Source organism: Poromitra crassiceps, assembly GCF_964638095.1.
Source record: "Poromitra crassiceps genome assembly, chromosome: 30".
Classification (NCBI taxonomy): Eukaryota; Metazoa; Chordata; class Actinopteri; order Beryciformes; family Melamphaidae; genus Poromitra; species Poromitra crassiceps.
Window position 1 is genome coordinate 8,516,816 of NC_139652.1, and position 17,845 is coordinate 8,534,660.

General features: G+C 45.8%; 1 pseudogene across 1 annotated transcript; it reads right to left on the bottom strand.

The window, feature by feature from the left end:
• Positions 1–12,010: 12,010 nt before the first annotated feature.
• LOC310800695 (Golgi-specific brefeldin A-resistance guanine nucleotide exchange factor 1 pseudogene) lies at positions 12,011–17,511 on the bottom strand (annotated as a pseudogene). Its single transcript has one exon. The product of its transcript is annotated as a Golgi-specific brefeldin A-resistance guanine nucleotide exchange factor 1 pseudogene (transcript).
• Positions 17,512–17,845: the final 334 nt, after the last annotated feature.

Here is a 17,845-nt window from a genome sequence, read left to right on the forward strand (position 1 = left end):
GTTGTGTATTTCTTTAGTGTGTGGTCTAAATATAGCAATAGTTGTGTATTTATTTAGTGTGTGGTCTAAATATAGCAGTAGTTGTGTATTTCTTTAGTGTGTGGTCTAAATATAGCAGTAGTTGTGTATTTCTTTAGTGCGTGGTCTAAATATAGCAGTAGTTGTGTATTTCTTTAGTGCGTGGTCTAAATATAGCAGTAGTTGTGTATTTCTTTAGTGCGTGGTCTAAATATAGCAGTAGTTGTGTATTTCTTTAGTGCGTGGTCTAAATATAGCAGTAGTTGTGTATTTCTTTAGTGCGTGGTCTAAATATAGCAGTAGTTGTGTATTTCTTTAGTGTGTGGTCTAAATATAGCAGTAGTTGTGTATTTCTTTATTGCGTGGTCTAAATATAGCAGTAGTTGTGTATTTCTTTAGTGTGTGGTCTAAATATAGCAGTAGTTGTGTATTTCTTTAGTGCGTGGTCTAAATATAGCAGTAGTAGTTGTGTATTTCTTTAGTGCGTGGTCTAAATATAGCAGTAGTTGTGTATTTCTTTAGTGTGTGGTCTAAATATAGCAGTAGTTGTGTATTTCTTTAGTGCGTGGTCTAAATATAGCAGTAGTAGTTGTGTATTTCTTTAGTGCGTGGTCTAAATATAGCAGTAGTAGTTGTGTATTTCTTTAGTGCGTGGTCTAAATATAGCAGTAGTAGTTGTGTATTTCTTTAGTGTGTGGTCTAAATATAGCAGTAGTTGTGTATTTCTTTAGTGCGTGGTCTAAATATAGCAGTAGTTGTGTATTTCTTTAGTGCGTGGTCTAAATATAGCAGTAGTTGTTGTGTATTTCTTTAGTGCGTGGTCTAAATATAGCAGTAGTTGTGTATTTCTTTAGTGCGTGGTCTAAATATAGCAGTAGTTGTGTATTTCTTTAGTGCGTGGTCTAAATATAGCAGTAGTTGTGTATTTCTTTAGTGCGTGGTCTAAATATAGCAGTAGTAGTTGTGTATTTCTTTAGTGTGTGGTCTAAATATAGCAGTAGTTGTTGTGTATTTCTTTAGTGCGTGGTCTAAATATAGCAGTAGTTGTGTATTTCTTTAGTGTGTGGTCTAAATATAGCAGTAGTTGTTGTGTATTTCTTTAGTGCGTGGTCTAAATATAGCAGTAGTTGTGTATTTCTTTAGTGTGTGGTCTAAAGATAGCAGTAGTTGTTGTGTATTTCTTTAGTGCGTGGTCTAAATATAGCAGTAGTTGTGTATTTCTTTAGTGCGTGGTCTAAATATAGCAGTAGTTGTGTATTTCTTTAGTGCGTGGTCTAAATATAGCAGTAGTTGTGTATTTCTTTAGTGCGTGGTCTAAATATAGCAGTAGTAGTTGTGTATTTCTTTAGTGCGTGGTCTAAATATAGCAGTAGTTGTGTATTTCTTTAGTGCGTGGTCTAAATATAGCAGTAGTTGTGTATTTCTTTAGTGCGTGGTCTAAATATAGCAGTAGTTGTGTATTTCTTTAGTGCGTGGTCTAAATATAGCAGTAGTTGTGTATTTATTTAGTGTGTGGTCTAAATATAGCAGTAGTTGTGTATTTCTTTAGTGTGTGGTCTAAATATAGCAATAGTTGTGTATTTATTTAGTGTGTGGTCTAAATATAGCAGTAGTTGTGTATTTCTTTAGTGTGTGGTCTAAATATAGCAGTAGTTGTGTATTTATTTAGTGTGTGGTCTAAATATAGCAGTAGTTGTGTATTTCTTTAGTGTGTGGTCTAAATATAGCAATAGTTGTGTATTTCGTTAGTGTGTGGTCTAAACATAGCAGTAGTTGTGTATTTCGTTAGTGTGTGGTCTAAATATAGCAGTAGTTGTGTATTTCTTTAGTGTGTGGTCTAAATATAGCAGTAGTTGTTGTGTATTTCATTAGTGTGTGTGGTCTAAAGCGCTCATGGTGAGATTGCATTGATTTTGTTCTCATGTTGCTACAGGCCTATTGCTGTGCACGGATCGAGCTGTGACGGTGCTGATTATCTTGGGGGGTGGCGCTGAATCAGCGCGATGTCATTCCTCCCACACCCCCGAGCTTAACAAGCCTTCACCTTGACTGACCCCCACGGTCACCCCCACCGCTGCTAGCTTTTATTAGCGTGCTACGTGCATCAGGGCCACGCTACGTGCTATTCCTGCGGGGCCACTGTGCATCATTGTTTTGGTCCCAACCTTCATCATTAATTGGCCTTGATGAGCATGGAGACAGATACTAATTGGACGGTTAGGGATCTCTCTTTGATTACATGTTTTAATCAAGGGGGTAGCTTCGTTCGTGAAGAATGAAGCCGATGCGGAAGTGCCTTAAACCTGCATTCTGTCTACTGGCCAGCAGCAGGGGGTGACTCCACTGGCTGTGAGCGCAATGGTTTTTCATACCAGAAACTGAAGCTCGAATCGCCTGCTTCCTGGTAATGTTTGATTGGAGGGAGGGATTTTTCTGGAGCATTGTGGGAGATCTGGTACTGCGGAAGCACCATCCGCCTGGCTTGTGTTCTTCTTCTTGTGTTCTGTACATCCATGGTGTGAGCCTCCAGCCTGTTAGCTGCTGATAAGCCTCCACAAAGTAAATCGGATTTCCAAATATGCATTATTTTTGATAAACTGGCCTCACAACGAGAGCAATACAGTTAGATGTGTCTACTAACATTATTAAAACATCATAAAGATAACATTGTTTCTGATAGTTTGTTAAATTACTACATGCTAATCTGCTAGGGAGCTATCTGGCGAGCTTCTTCTTCTGCTTATTCCAATAGCTTTCCGGCAGACTAGATGCCTTGCGGCACATTGCTGCCTCTATCAGTCGGAAATATTACTGTTCTTATTTATCCGATGTATTCATTGTCTATTAAACTCGAAATGGGACCATAATTTAGAAAACGGAGGACATGAGAGCATGAAAAAGACTTAAAATTGTCGATTCAGAACATAAACACATTTGGAAAGTGTTTATTTAAGACACAGACCGAGAGAGAAGTTGGGTCGTTTTCACATTGACTTGCATGCAGTGCAATTTGATTCTGCAATTTCCGGGTTGGCCTCAAACAGAGACACGCTGAATTGGGCCCTGGTTTGATTGCATGGAAGGCAATGGGAAAATGACCCTACTTCTTACTTGATGTCAGTGAACACTTTCCTGAGTTTATGGTCTCAATGGCTAGTTTGAAGTCTTAGTCAAAACAACATGATGTCCATTTTGTAAATGATGGTCCCATTTAGAGTCAGTGTTGGGCAAGTTACTTTCAAAATGTAATATACTACATATTACTAGTTACTTTCATTTGAAAGTAATAAGTTACATTACAATATCGTGTAGAGTAACTCGTTACTTATTACACTACTTTTGCATTACTTTCACCAAAACAACAGCAGCAGCAGAATGACATCGCCGCCCCGGGACCATCCTGAAAAATAATTTCAACCACCTTGAAGTCAGTGTAAACCGTCCAAAATTCTAAACGTTATTCTTTTCCTTTGTTATTGTCATCTATAGTGGTTATTTGCATAAAAACACACAGTTTGATTAGGAAATCATTGCATCTTTTTGAAATATGTGCTTTGATTTAATAAAATGTAACTCAATTTGTAACTTGAGTTACTTGACAAAGTAACTGGTATAATATTACTGAAATCCTATAAGTATTAAGTTATATTACTGAGTTACTGCTAAAAGTAATATATTACATGTAATATGTTACTTTTGTAATGAGTTACCCCCAACACTGTTTAGAGTACAATAGACGATAAAGTACACGATGCTTTGGAGCGTAAATGACAGGTCGTGTGTCCAGTGATCATGCATGCTGGCTCCGAATGGCTGCCTCCTGACGGTCAAAATGATCAACTCGAAGCTTCAAAACGGGAGTTCACAAACCCTGACGTCACGGTAGCGAGCTACGTCCATATTTATGATAAAGTCTATGGTTTTTTACATGGGGATGGTGCGCAACATTTTTAATTATTTAGCCACATGACTATGAGTGAATGGGTGGTAAGGTGACTCTTCTACCCTTGGCTATCCTAATTAATATTTAGTAGGCGTAAAGGAAATAGTTATTAATACACTCCACAGTAAAGTCCTGGAGAGAAAAAAAATCTTGATGGGTTTGTTCAGAGGGGTGAAATAATGTTCAGTCGAGTGGGTCAAAAGTTCAAACTCTGAAACCTTAAGTTAGTTATGGTGGTCTTTATTTTTTAATAAAGTCACTTTTTCCCCTAGTCTCGCTGGCAAGCCTCCCCTCCCTTCCATGAGAGGAGTCTGGCGGCGCAGGTCTCCATTGTGGAATTGCGATGGGCGGCGCTTAGCGGCAGTGCCCTTGGAAAATAGTTTCCAACAATCCAACTTGCCATTTTCAGCGTGTAGCAACGAGCTAGCGTGTAGGTTTCTGCCGTTAGCTTGCTAGCTAGTTAGCGTTGTTGTTTTCACTGAGGCGGCAGGGCACTATTTACAGCGACACGCAGGGAAGAGGGAGCGGAAGCCACTCTGATTGACATGGTCGGAGCCAATGACAGAGCTTGTAATAAACGGGGAGCGGACATCCGGCAGCGACTGAAACAGGCGCTCCAATGGGGAGCAGCTGTAGAGCAGGGGAGGGCTTATCCCTGTAGCCTGTTTCCGTGCAGCCAGACTCCTCTCACGGAAGGGAGGGGAGGCTGGCCAGCGAGACTACTTTTCCCCCAATCATTTTTTTTAAATATTGTGGTATTATGGTGAGTGGGTTTTGAAAGGCACATACTGATCAAAAGCCTTATCAATCAATCATTTCACATGCTATGGAACAATAACAATCGTGCTGACGGCACGTTTAAGCTGGCAGGCATGCTTCCAAAAGACTGGCTCTCCATTAGGAAAGGAGCCTCTGGTATTATTTGAAACAAACACACCTCTGCTATCTATACTGTAGATGACATAAAAGCCTGTTGTTTTTACATTATGTTGTTTTTCTCCAGCATGCCTCGTGTCCTCAGGCAATGATATTGTTTATTTCTCATGAAGCTATTCGCCTTCTGTACAAGAGACAGTGTGTGGCTTGAGAGACTAACAGAGTTCTTTAAAAAATGACTCAAAAAGTACAAGTACAGAAAAAAGCTACTCAATTACAGTAATTTGGGTGATTGTAATGAGTTACTTTCCACAGGTGCCGATATAGCCTAATAAACTTCCTTCAATCCCTTTTAATATCCTGTATATTCTAGCTGTTTGGAGTGACTGTTCTTGAAAATTCCCCCTGATCTTAAAACAGGGTATGGGCTCAGACCTCTGTATATGAAGTCTACTTTCAAAATGTTACTTATTTTCACTTTTTTTTCACATTTTTACTGTGACAGATTTTGTTGTTGTTGATTGGATGATAGCACAAAGGAAGAGTGGTGGCTGTGTGCAAACAAATTGGCAGCACCTGCTTTTTCAATGGAATAGTCTGACCTGATCAATGCAGTGAAAGTTATAATTCCTTATTGATTGTACCTGATAAATTGACTTGGCTCCTGAAGTGGGGATGCAGATGAAGCAGAGGATACAGTTTAAAAGGATATGTGTCTCTAGACAATTCATATACATTATGCTGGTGTTTTGCAAATTCATATACATTATGCTGGTGTGTTGCAAATTCATATACGATGTATTATTATTGCTGTCATGGTCTCAAGCTGCCCAGCCCACAAGGTCTTAGTTACAAGACACATCCATATGTTGCATTCAATAATACAATAATCCTTTTACATAATTTGCTTTGAACATCATGCAGGCTACATGTATATCACACCTTCTTAGGCTATGTTCATAAATGGATTTTAAACCAGTCATTGAAAACCTAACTTCATAAGGCCAGTCTAGTCCTGAGCACCCTGCAAACTGCAGAGAGGAAACAGATAATATATCCACAGAAGAGGTGAAAGTGCCATAATCCAAACTGAATATACTTGTGTAAGGAATTAATTTTACCCAGGCGCGGACTGCATAATCAGGCACGTCGGGCAAATGCCCAGTGGCCTGGCCTGGCCTGGCCTGGCCTGGAGAACAAAAAAAAAAAAAAAAAAATTGTGTGCCCACAGTCAGGCCACTCACTGAACAGCAGGCCAGGCGCCGCCTACTGGTTTACTAGTGGTTTTATTACTTTATTCAGGGTTAAAGTGGGTGCATCTCATTGTAAAATTGGACCCGGCCCAAATTGGGTTTCAAACGGCCCAAATCTGGCTTCAAACGGCCCAAATTGGGCTTCAAACGGCCCAAATCATGCTTCAAACGACCCAAATTGGGCTTCAAACGGCCCAAATCTGGCTTCAAACGGCCCAAATTTTTCGCGTGTCGGCCCGTATCGGCCTGGCCTGCTTGGTATCTAATGCCCGGCCTGAATTATTTTCCCAGTCCGCCCCTGATTTTACCCACTGAGACATGTTCATCAGGAACCACATTCAGGTCACTTAACTGTAGGTAGCTATGACTCTAATCTGTCTGACAATAAATAAATACATATAAATAAATATAATATATAAATATATATAAATACATAAATAACGGTGAATATTTCAGTAACAATGGTTAATGGGACCTACAGTATCATGCTAATGTCCAGTTCTACAGTATATTTTATTCTTATTTTATTGTGGGCCTCCACTAGAGTAGCTGAGCATGGTTCACAGTACTGTCCCCTTATGCGGCCACTCAGTTCAGTCTTTGTCTGAAACGCTACGTTTTAGCTCCTGTCTCCTTATAGCTGACAGCAGAATCGAGTGAAAAAGAGTGAAACATAGTGTCAATATCTCAAAAAACGAGACATTGCATCGCTTCTATTTTGACACTGTGAGTGAGAGCAGTAGTTGAAGGGTTGTATGTACAGTATAATGTATGTATGTAATGTAGTGTTAAAAGTTGTGTGAGAACTGTCACAGTTTTAAAATGTGTGAATGTAGTCAAAAGTAGGCCTACAGCCTGTAACGAGTGAATTGTGACATCACACACACTCAAGGCTGGCTCCATACGATCCCATTGGTTGGGTATGGTTTGAACAGTGGGGGCCAATCAGGGTCTATCTGACATCACATCCTGTGTTCTCGTTCAACGCTCGTAACCTCTCTGCAATGAACCGTACGCGCCACAGCTGACCACTTCTTTACTAATGTAGCTTGCCACCAGTCGATATAGAGCTCAACCGTTCTTGCCCCAGAAGTGAATTCCCCATTCATTTTCTCCATAGACATTTTGAAAAAAATCCTTATATAATTAGTTTTAAGGCTAGAACCGAGCCAACCAGTCTCCCAGAGAATCATGAGTGACCATAAAACATTTCACTTTCAGCAAAAACAAAATCCAAAGAAAAAAGATCGGAAATTAGATCCCGCCCCCCCCCCCCCCCCCCCCCGCCCGCTTTTATTTTTTGTTGAAAGTGTTTTAAGCCTTAAAACTCGTTATAGAAGGATTTTTGAAAAGTCTATGGGGAAAATGAATGGGGAATTCACTTCTGAGGCAAACAAGTCACATGACTGTTGACCTCCATTAGTAGCTGTATTTGGCAACAACAACAAAAACCCAACAACAACAAAACAACAACAACACGTAGATAGCGACGGGCCTCCCCGGACTGTCTCAAGACTATTACTGGCATTAAATCAAATGAAGACAGTGTAAAGATAAATGAGTTAATCTCCACACAGTTGCTTTGTCAGTATGTTTTGTTTGCGCACCGCTCACAGAGCAGGGAACTGCTTACGCGTCAATTCCCAACTTGTGCTGATTAATCGCTACTCTCGTCGCAGCGTGGCACCTCTGGACGGGCTGCACTTCACAGCAGGTATAGAAACATATACAGAGACGTACACGATAAACAAACATGGCAGGTAAGCAGGCAGCGTCCCACATCTGCCTGTCCTTTGCAGGTTCTGCGAGATTAGTCCGATTCATTAATTGGTAGGGAGATGGAGGGAGAGATAGATGGCTTAGATTCAGCTCCCCCATCTCACTGCACCTCTCCCTCGTGTTTCGCCCCTACTCTCCCCATTCTCCATCGCCAAACCTTCTTCCACACGCAAATTGAGCCAGGCCATTTTAATTAGATTGTTTCTCACGGCATGTCTGATATGTGACTAATTAGATGGAGACAAAAAGGAGAGGAGATTCCCCACCATGCACCGGGGGATGTAAGCAGACAGTCAGTGGGTCAGTCAACAACAGGTTAACTGAATTCAGTTTTTTTGGTTGCTCAAGAGAGATCGGTTCTTCAAAAATAGGGATGCACGATATATCGGCAATCATATCGGCATCGGCCGATGTTAGTCATTTTTTAACATATCGGTATCGGTCCGATGTTGCAATGTTAATATCGGTTATCGGTATCAGCCAAATTCTTCACATTGAGATGAAATTATGCAGTAAATCTATGATTTATGGGCTTTTACAAATGTTTTTGAAATAAAGAAATGCATTACTTTTTCAAATTCAGTGTTTACATGTGTTTTTCAGTATGTACAAAATCTTATTATCATAGAAATGTGTTTTTTATACAGATCATATCGACATCGGTAAAGATCGGTTATCGGCCATAACGGCAATGTTAACACCTTAAGTGCCATAGCCGAAATAATTCGTCTTACATAATCCAACGCTTAAGTGCCAGAGCCGAGTTTACTCGTCTTACATAAACATTTTTTTTTTTTTGACGGTGGAACATCAATCAACAACTTTTACATCTTCGAGATCACTATTGGAGCAAGATAATGTGTATAATCTATTTTACCGACCCACTAAGTGTTGACAGTGCTCCCCCAGACGACCGAAATCAAAGAAAAAACTGCCGCGGGACCAAGCCGTTCAAGGAAATGCCGTGGCGATTTTACAGTAATCCACTCAAGACTTGTCTTGCCTGAGAGCGGCCGCGCACCGGCAGCAGCACACAGAGAGCGGAGAGCGATTTGCAAAATAGATCATAGGTGAAACACACTTTGAAACACCTCAGAAAGGCCATAATCAACATCTGCCCATCGCCCACGCATTCCCCGGCCCATCTTGACTCGCACAAGGAGCGTCCGCACGCACGCAAGCAGGCAGGCAGGCACACAGGCAGGCAGCAGCAAAAGCGCTTCTGACACGCCCGCTGTACAGCCAGGAGGAAGGAGAAGACACACGGAGGGAGGAGTTTGAATGAGAGGGGTGTTTCCTGTTGTTATGGAGGAAATTACTGTTCAAAACTATTGTTTAGAATGTCTGACGGTCTTACTGATGCCAAAAATGAATGGTTAAAGTGACTGTTTCACAAAAAGCCATTTATCTCTGAATAAATTTCCAGACGCTGAAACCATGCTGTACTCAACGGCTAATATCTACATAACTACTAACTCTGCAAACTAACTCTTTTAGACAGAGAAAGCACACATTCTATTAGTTATTTTTAGATGATTGGTGTTCATGAATTCTTAACAGAAAAGAATCCTCGGCTGTTGCTAAAATGAGCCAGAATCGTCAAAAACACCCCTGGCACAACTTACCTACAGGAATGAAAACATGGCTGGCATTCAATGTGTTAATATCGGTTATCGGCATCGGCCAAAATTTTCATATCGGTGCATCCCTACTCAAAAAGTCGATAGAAGTCACCGCTAATTTGCATATCAGTCCACGCTTGCAATGGAAGAAGAGGGGCTACGCCCTGATCATCAGGTGGTGTCTGGATGACAAGCAAGAGAAAACCAACATCAGCCGGACCAAATGCTTTGGGACTGAACGCAATGAGAATATATACTGTAGGTGCTTAATCACAAAGACGGAGACGGCTGAGTTAGAAAACACTTCTGCAGACTTAAATCCAACTGAAACCGCATCGGATTTGGTTGAAGTTGAGGATGAACTTAAAATGAGAAAAGGAACCTAGTTTTACATTTAAGTTTTTGTACTTTTTTTTAGTGCATGGGAGAGATGATATGACCCCACCCCCGTAAAGAAGTAACTACGTAACTTTAGCTATACCTTTTACTTTTTTTTTTAACAAGTCATTTTACTTTTACAGTACTTAAGTAGTAAAACTAGAAATTTCACACGCTTCGTACGCTCATTTCAAGGGTGGAGACGATGCGCCATGGGCACTTTTGTGTGTGTGTGTGTGTGTCCAAACTCATGCCAACTCATGCACTGGGTACAAGAATGGAAGTGGCTCGAGCTGGTCCATGTCTATGACATCACTAATGATGTCACAATGTCTATGACATCATTAGTGTCTGTCATATGGGCCCTTCAAGTGAGGTCGTGTTTACCGTGAATACGACAATAATCATCTTATCATATTAGTAATATTTAATCAAAGTAACAGTGTGAGCCAGCACAAAGAATAAAACCCAACAATTCCCAAAAGGAAGGGACCAGCACGCTCCAAAACCTGAAGTGAAGAACAACAAATTGCTCCATCAAAATGAGTCACATTGACCCCAAAACACATTTTGAGTTGTATACACTGTGTTGGTGAAGAGGAGAATCTAAGCTGTCTGGTGATATCAAAATGATCTTTGTACTCTAAAGATTGAGTGAGATGCATCCCTTTACTGTATGTCTTGACTGTTTCCAAACAGTGTTTTTGAGAAAAGGGGCCTCAAAGTTTTACAAAGTAAGCCGGCTCTGCTTGTCAGCCTACCTTTATGAGCTTCAAAACTATATTTAACATTTGGATTTCACAATAACCTTTTACACAGAATGAAAGCCAATGGCTTCATTTTATTAAAATCTGATGAAACACCAAAACAGCCAAAATGATTATTGTCTCATGTTTCTACACAACATACATGTACTGAAGCAGACTCCCACACTTTTTTTTTCTTTCCAGATTTTCACACTAATTGTATACTTGGCCAATTCCCCCTGCTGCCCCACCCACCCTCTGCCGATCTGGGGAGAGCCGTAGACACACACATACTTCCTCCGACACAGGTGCAGTTGTCAGCCGCTTCTTTTCACCCGACAGCGGGGGGGGGCTGGCAAGACATAGCACATGGGAGGATCACACTATTCGCACGAGTTCCCTTCCGCGCGTCCTAGAAGCACTCTTCAGATAACACCGCGGCAAACTAGATTGCACGAAAACCATGTTGTCAGCTGGTCTTGCCGCAATTGTTTCCAGTCCACCGTGAGATAGCTCAATGCCAGAAGTTTTGCTGGTCACACCTCCCTTTCAGACCGGTACACCCACAGGCTTACAGTAGATGAAGGCGCAAAACCGGTTGCCATCTTGCCGGCACATCCTTATATTGGCAGGTGTGCGTGTGTTGCAAGGTAACAATGGCAGCCATGCAGTGTAAATTAGTAGAGGTAATAATGTACAACCAGTCACTCGCCTATCAGCACGTAATTCGTTTGGTCAGACGTTCCAGACAGACACAATTGGCCGTGTCTGCGGGTGGGAAGCCGGTGTGGGATGAGGAGTCCTGGTCGCTACACTAGCGCCTCCTCTGGTCGGTCGGTGTGCCTGTTTGGAGGGGGGGGGAGGGGCTAACGGGGGAATACCGTGATCCTCCCACGTGCTACCGACGTCCTGCCGGTGAAACTCCTCGCTGTCAGGTGAAACGAAGTAGCTGGCGACTGACTGCACATCTATCGGAGGAAAAGTGTGCTAGTCTACGAGTCAGGTCGGTAGAGGGGCGGAGCAACGACCCGGGACAGAAGGAGGAATTAGCCAAGTACAACTGGGGAGAAAAATGAGAGGAAAAACCATAAAAAATGCAGTGTAATTGTAAGTGTTTTTGACTAAATGTATTGTAGTGCTGTTCCCAAGTTTCGTCATGGACTCATTGGCTTGGTGCCCTTCACTTTGTCACACATCTTACATTAGTCATTCAGTCATTCCAACACATCGCCAACAGGGCCGGGAGTCGACGTAGTGAAGTTGTTAGGAGATCGAGGCAAAGCTAAAAGTGTGTCGGGGCCAGCTGTTCGGTAGTGCCAGAGATATACTATTAGGAGAGGGTTTTTGTTGTTGTTAGAAAGATGACAGACGAGGACAGACTCTCACTTAACCTCATCAGATGGGCTGTGGACAGCAGCAGTAGTGCGGGTTCAGGATGATGGGCAGGACATGGGGGGCAGTGAGGAGGTGAGCGGCTGCAGAATGAGCGGGGACTGATTCAGGGGCGAGGAGGGCGTTGTTGGGGGAGGAGGGGGCGTCTTGTCCGGGAGCATCACAGGGGGAGGCGACGGCGGGACTGGGGACGAGTATTCCGTACTGTTGGCACTGGGTGGCGGTGGCTCCTGGGGCGACGCTGGCCTGCTGGGAGTCGTTGGCTCTCTGGGGGCATCTGGGGCCGGGGAGGAGGCCAGCTGTGCATGCTGAGGGGAGGGAGAACGGCCTGCAGGGGGCGCCGGTGGCTGGTCAGGCTCTGCTGGCTCTGGTATGATGGTCTGTTTGAAGAGTTCCTCCCTCAGATGAGGCAGGAAGGAGACGACTCGCTCCCAGGTGATTCCCCACAGGTCGGAGTATCCCGACGTGGAGTGAGCGCTGTGGAAGATCCCTGCCATGTCCATCACCAGCAGCATATTCTTCAGAGACTCTGGGATCGCCTCTAGGAGGAGGTCACTGGAGCCAGCGTGCATGTACTTCTCCATGAAATTCAGAATGGTGAGCCACAGTGCAGCAAAGGTAGGCAGGGACAGCAGAGGGGAAAGGTGGTGCAAAAACACCTTTGACAGCAGGGCGGAGGCTCTCATCCTAGTTTCCTCCATGCCGTCCACGTCTGCTGGACTGATGTTGTCAAGCAGTTTAGTCAGCAGGGGGAAAAGCACCTTGTTGAAACAGGACTCCCACTCAGTGGCGTTTAGTGTCTGCAGATCATGGACCAGCAGCGCCCTCTGGAGGTAGGTGAGGGCCTGCATGCGGACCGGCCGCCTGGTGTCGCAGCACATCCACGCAATGCCTTGCAGCAGCGGGCACCAGCAGGTGGTCCATAAGTTCTGGGAGTACGCCTCGATCTTCCTGCCTGCAGCCTGAAGATGGCGCTGCTCCTCTGCCCAGGAGCTGTAGATGCTGGCGGCCCGAGTGTGTAATGTGTGCATCAGGTCCAACAGGTCCTGACTCACCTGTAATGACACCGTGTCCTCGTCATCACTTTGCGAGTGCAATGGCTGCTGGCCGGACGCATGGCCACTGCGCCTCCCGTCACCAGAGCCGTCATCCTCCTGGGCACTGGCGTTCCTCCTCGCCGGCGACTTGGAGTCGTACTTGTAGCTCTTCTTCTTGTCGTGGTTGCGGTAGCCTCCATTGAGGCTGGCCTCCACAAAGACTCGTATAGCCTTGACGCACAGCTCAAAGTTGTCAGGCGTGACGTGGGCGGCGTCGTGGACAATGAAGAACAGCGTTTCCACACACTTGATGAAGGACTTGGTGTCGTACTGGACAAGGTCCTGGCCCAGGGTCAGGCTATACTTGTTGACCAGCGGGTGATTGAGGGGAGCCTTGGAGCTCACTGGTGGGGTCTTATTGGTCTCCATGTCATCTTTACCAACCACCAGACATCCACTGCTTGTTACGTCCACGTCGGTTGTGGACCCAGGTATCCTGGACTTGCCGTGCTCAGTGTAGAGCCCCGAGTCAGATGTGTAGCCACGGTGTGAACTTGCGTTGCTGGGAGAGCGGGATGGCAGCTCGCTATCTGACAGGGCGCTGGTGTCTGCAGTGTGGGTGGAGGCGAGCTGGAAGGAGGTGGGAGGCTTCACCCCGGCACCAATGCACTCCAGCAGGGAAAAGAGGGTGTACCAGTGGTCAGTGCCATGGATCTTGGCCACATTGGTCTTCAACAACTCATGGAGGCCATAGGCCACTTCCCGGCTCACCTGTGACAGGACGTCAGCATTCATCATCAGCAGGATGTGTAGGGAAAGGAGCACCTGTGAGCTGATGTCCCCTCGCTGCAGCAAGCAGATGGCCAGCCGCAGGAGCCCAACCACGGCCCTCTCCACCAGGAAGCAGCTGTCATTGGAGTGGACACACAAATGGCAAAGGTACTCACACACCGTCTGCCATACGCACAACACGCGATCTCTGTTCTCCAGAACGATGCGGAGCAGCATCTCCAGGCACAAGGCGGCGTCCTTTTCATCGTATGTCTCCTTGTCAGGGGTGACCGATATCAGAGCCTTCATTAGCTCCTGTAGAGACTCTAGGTGTAGGAATTTACTCTCTGTGATCAATTTCTCTGGGTCACATTGCTTGATGCAGAGGATGGCGGCCTGCTTGGCCTCCTGGTTTTCTGTGGACAGTCCTCTAAGTCCCAATTGCTCGGCTCCGCTCAAGGTCAACCAGGAGACAAAACTCAACACTGCTGACTCACCGCGATTTGAAGGCGTTTCCTCCCTTTGAAGGGAAATCTTGCCATTTTGCTCCATAAAATCCTCCACCTCGACCATGCCCTTGGGCAGCAGGTCAGCCCTGAAGAGCTGCAGCAGGTAGTTTATGATGTTCTTCCAGCCCTCCCTCAGGATGTTGCCGTGGCGATGGGCCAGGTGGAACACCGTCTTGGCCGTCACCTGGGCTTTGCTGTTGCTGCCAAGCACTGTGGGAAGCTTTTCCACAGGTGTTCTACAGACTCCACAGCTCAGCGTAGTGAACTTACACAGGCAGATGAAAAGGGTGTTGAACACATCGCTGGAGCCATAGTGAGCCGATATCATGGCACATTTCTTGAAGCCGTCGATTGCCTTCTGGATGGTGGTGTCGTCCTGGCTCTGGTTGAAGATGTAGTTGAGGGCGGCGATGGTGGGGCCCCAGGTCAATGTGAACAGGTCGTGGTCATAGCTGCCGGGTGGCAGGTGGACGAAGACCCCCTCTGGTGTGGTGCCACGATGCAGCAGCAAGCTCCACACGCAGTTATCCTTCACTAAGCCCGTCTGCTCATCGGGCATCACAATCGCCTTGTTCTTGATAGCATTGTAGATATCGTCCAACATGTCCTGGTCAAAGTCTTTGTTTCCGTTTACTCCATTCAGATTCTTCTTGAATTGCTCTACAGTCATGGGGCTATTCTGCTTGCGAACGTTGTGGTTGTGCTGGTCGGTGTTCAGCATGACGACGGCATAGGCCAAGGTGAAGCCCGCATCATTGGTCATGAAAGGTGAGCCGTTCACTTTATACCAGTTGTCAATGAAGGGGTCCAGGAGCCTCTGGATGATCAGATCCTCTACGGGGAGCCTGAAGGCCTCGAGGTAGAGACGCAGGGCCTGGTCGATGCGCAGGCCCTCGAAGGTGAATGTGTTGACAAAGCTGTCCAGGAGCTCCATGTTCTTTTGGTCGCTGACAAACTCGCCGATCATCTTCTTATTCAACCATGGGTTTTCCCGCAGCCACTGGGCCACCTGGTTGTTGTCCATGGGGGTGGTGAGGAGGCCTTTCTCCTGCAGGAACTGGATTCCATTATTGGGCTTCAGGTTGAACTGCTCCGTGCCTGTGATCAGTAGCTTCTTCTTAGTTTTGATATCCATCAACTCTTGGGAATTCAGTAAATACGAGGAGAATCGTTGAGGCTTTTTCTGTGTTTTCTTCTCAGCAGGGTTAGACTCTTCCTGATCCTGTCTGCCCAGTCTCCTTTTCTCGGCCATCAGATGCCCACTGGTCGGGGGGCACACTGGTGCATTCTCAAGATCTGGAAGATTCTGCCCATTGGTAAGGTTCCCCAATCTACTATGATATGTTGTTGTGTCTGTGCAGTTGTTAGTGGAGCACCCACCTTCTGCCAGCATGGTGTCCAACTGGTCCTGCTGAGTAGCATTGTTGAGCCCCTTGGCCTGGCAGTGGGCCTCGGTGCTGTCGATCATAGTCAGCAGAGCCTCTAGTGAGAGGAGGTGGGTGGTGTAGAGCTGCCCTGACACTGGAAAGGCATTCTTAGACAGCAGCTTGGAGAGGTCCTCAAACAGATTGGAGCAGTAGAAATCACAGTCATAGTTGATGTAGAGCTCGGCGACAAAACTGGGGATCTTCCACAGCTGCACCACAGCCTCCAGGGCCATCTCCTTCATCTCATAGGGCATCTTAATGTTCTGTGACGTGATGATGTCCATCAGCATCCTCAGGTACATCGCGAGCTGAAATTTCAGGTGCATTCTCATGCTCTCAAACAGCAGGAAGCAAACTTGCATTGAAGCAGCATACAGGTTCATACGGTCCACACTCAGCAACTGGAAGAGATGTCTGCAGAGCTCATCTTTGACTTGACCAAGCAGCGACTGGTAGCTGGCGATGTGTGCCGCCTCCAGCGCCACAGTCAGGAGTTGCAGGCTCATGTGCATCATGGTGTCAGTGTTGTGGCGGTCGTGGGGGTTGGTCATTGAGATGAGGAAGCGGAACAGTTCCCGTAGACATGGCAGGCCGTAGGGGATGAGGGAGCCTCCATCTCTCTGTGTGGACTGTGTAAAGCAAACTCCTTGGGGGTTGATAGTGTCCATGTCATGCACAGAAGCGCTGTCTGACTGCTCTGTCTCTTTGCCCTCCAGAACCCCAGTGATGGACTCCACCGACTGAGCCATTTCAACTTGCCTTCCCTCAGACTGCGCGTCCAACCTGCCAGGCTCAGTCCCCGGAGTGGTGGCGGTGGAACTGCTCTGCTCCAGGTCGGCCAGGTCCTCTCTTGAGGTGGCCTTGGAGCAGGTGCCAAGGCTGCTGTTTGTGGTAGATGGGCTGGAAATGAACGAGAGGACGCTGCCTGAAGCTGGCAAGCTAGAGTTGGAGGAGCCTTGATCAATTAACAGGACCCCATCAGATAGGTTGTTGCTGAGGATGGCGGACTGGGCCACGACAATCTGACCAGAGGAGCTCCTCACCATGTGGTGAGGCGGCCGCGTCAAGCACTTCCGCTTCTTCCATTTGGACGACTCACTCATCCTGCTGGCACATATCTTCAGCTTCTCCATGTTGGTGCCCACAGAGCTCTTGGCCTCCTCTTTGAACTGGGGTAGCCTGGAGAACAGTAGCTGCACCATGTCGATCAGTGTGTTTTCGGCTGATTTCCTCAGAAGCTCGCTCATGCGCATCTCAAAGCAGATACGGAAGCAGGACTGCATGATCTCGCAGACGGACTCATTGGTCAGATGGGCTCCAACCGGCGTCAGCAGCAGAGTCCTCAGAACCTGAAGGATTTTCATAAGAACCAGTTCATCCGTTCCCATGAATATGGCATGTGTGACGGCGTCAGCCGTGTTCTTGATGGCCTCGGCCACTGCCTCATGGTTAGCATCTATAAGGCCGTAGGAAAGGAACTTGTTGACAGAGGAAAGGGCGAGACCTGTGATTGTTCTGGTGGTGTCCTCTGAGCGCACCACTTCCAGGAAGGGCCTCAGTAAAACATTGGGTTCGACATTGGGCAGCTCTTTAATGTCGTTGAGTATCTCCTTGAGGTGGCCAAAGCTGTTGAGTAATGGGTTCTGTTTTTCATCCAATGGAGTATACGGAGTAAGGGTATTCCATCTGGAGTTCCTCTTGATGGCACCAACAACAGTACTAATCTCACCTTGGATAATGTAGATATTCTTCTCCGCCATTCTGCTTTCTGTCTATGCTTGTTATTTCCAAGATGTAGTACCAGTCCTATATACTCCCACCACGCCTCACCTTTATGACATCACTGATTATGTCACAATGTCTATGACATCACAATGTATATGAACTCATTCGCATCTCATAAAGGGGACTAGAGGAATAAAAAAAGATGGATCCCGAAGAGGGCGCTAACGCAACTTGGAGGATGCCAACTGCCATAAAACACAAAAAAGAAGAAGGGGAATAGAGGGGGACATTGAAGCGTAGAGCAGGGATGTAGGGAAACAGTGGATGGATGAATCCAGAAGGAGGTGGTAATGCAACATAAAGGATGCC